This window comes from Dipteris shenzhenensis, chromosome 21, assembly GCF_047967505.1.
Source record: "Dipteris shenzhenensis isolate YYH24624 ecotype China chromosome 21, Dip_SZ_1.0, whole genome shotgun sequence".
In the NCBI taxonomy this organism is placed as follows: Eukaryota; Viridiplantae; Streptophyta; class Polypodiopsida; order Gleicheniales; family Dipteridaceae; genus Dipteris; species Dipteris shenzhenensis.
Window position 1 is genome coordinate 34,329,433 of NC_141616.1, and position 2,186 is coordinate 34,331,618.

A 2,186-nucleotide genomic window follows, 5' to 3' on the forward strand; every position below is an offset into this window, starting at 1 on the left:
TATGTATGGGTGTTGACCTTAGTAGTGTTCAATTGTATTGATGGAAAATTTCCTAATTGGAAAAGAGTATTGGGATCTCATTACTGGTGATGAGGCAAAGCCTGACATGCCTGTCAAGAATCCTACTCAGGATCAAATCAAGAGCCACAAGGCTTAGCTAAAGAGAGCACGGAAGGTGCTACACTCACTTTCTCTTTGTATTTCGGATGCCATTGTCATGAGATTATGAGTTGCACATCCCCCAAGAATGCCTAGGATATCTTGATGAGGTATTATGGCACCACAACAAGTGCTAAAAAGATATAGTTGAAACAAAAATTTAACAATATGTCAAGAAGGGGGAGAACGATACAGGAATATGTGACTGATATCAAAACTATAGCTGATCAATTGGCCTCTATTGATGCTCCTGTGGATGATGATGACATGGTTGCAGTCACTCTGAATGGACTTGGTTCCGAATAGAAGTCATTTGACACTTCTATTTCTGTGAGACAGAATATGCCGGATTTCAATGAGTTGGTTGCTCTTTTGATCCATGAGGAAGTGAAGCTTGGGTTGAATACCAATGGCAGTAGCTCAAGGAATAGTGATGCAGTGTTGTACTCTGATCAGAGAGGCTATGGTGGATGACACAAAGGTCCATTTTGTGGTAGAGGTGATGGTAGGCATGTCCCTAAAACCCCTAGTTAGTCATCTCAGAGAGGAGGTGGAGACTTTAGAGGTAGGGGGAGAGGTGCTTCTCATGGTAGAGGTACTTGGCAGCAACCGCAACAAACAGTGCACAATCCTAATAGTGATAAGACATGTCATTACTATGGCAAGGTTGGCCATATTGCCAGAGACTATTTCAAGAAGCAAGCAAATCAAAGAGGAAAGGCAAATTAGCATGGTCATTTTGCCTCTTCTAGTCATGCGCATGAGACATCCTCAAATCAGCTATTTGCTATGATGCATGTGCAGGATCATAAGCCTACTAATGGTGGCTTGGATGATATATGGTATATTGATTCAGGACCATCTAATCACATGACACCACATGGAGAGTGGTTTGATGAGATGACTCCTAGTGTGCATGGTTATGTTTACATAGGAGATGATACATAGCATGACATTACACATAAGGGTGTTGTGCCTCTGGTGATGCATGATGGTCATACCAAGAAGCTACATGAAGTGTTGCATGTGCCTTTGATCACCAAGAACTTGTTGTCTGTGTTGGGATATCTCAAGCTGTATGCCTCAGGCACACCTTATGTTTCTATGTGTGAGTGCTAGAGGCACAGTTAGGTGCCCACAAGCACAGTTAGGTGGTGGAAGAGCCACATAGGATGATTGAGAGAATCTAGGAGCAGATTGAGGAGATGATTGTGGAGCTCTGAGGTCATCAGTGATGTCAGTGAGCTTGTATGAGGTGCCTACTTAAGGACCTCACTCTTCTTCATTCCATAAGCAAGTATTCTGAGTTTGTGTCCACTCTTTGCTTTCCTTTCAGCTTTCCAACATGATATCAGAGCCATTTGATCCCCCTTGAGCCCATTTCTGCCGCATCATCTTCTTCTTCTCCATTTTCCTCTTTCTTCCCAAAATCTTTGAGAGCTTGGTTCTCCACCTACAAACGACCATTTCCCAAACCCTCTGAGCTGGAAACTCCTCTAGTATGGGCAAACTTCCACCTGCAAGCAATTGAAGAAAAAACGTCTGTGGTGGCTGCCATTCTCCAAAGAGCGAATTTCTTCTGTTGCTCAATACTCCTTGCCTGCTCCACCATTTCCTGAGCCCTCTTAGGAGTAGATGGGCGACCTTAAGACGAAGATTTTGAGCCATTTTTCAGGTCATTTGGTTTAGTAACGAGGGAGAAATCGTCAAAACTCGGTTTCAGTCTGTAGCAACTCTCCCGAGCAAAAGTGCGCACCATTTCGTCCAACCTCTGTGCTGGACCTTCTCTGGTATATGAGCTTTCTTTTGCTTTAGAAAGCTCTCTTTTCCTTGCTTTGAAGAGTGAGCTACAAGCCCTCCAAGTTTAGCTTTTCATTTTTGACAGTTTTGGACAAGTTTTTGAAGATGATGCTACATAAAATGCTACTCTAGCATTTCTGGTTTTTTTGAAACTTTCAATAACTTCAGTACAAGGCTTCAGTTTTGTTTTGAATTGCTAGACCTGGTTTTGATTGGAAAGTATTCAT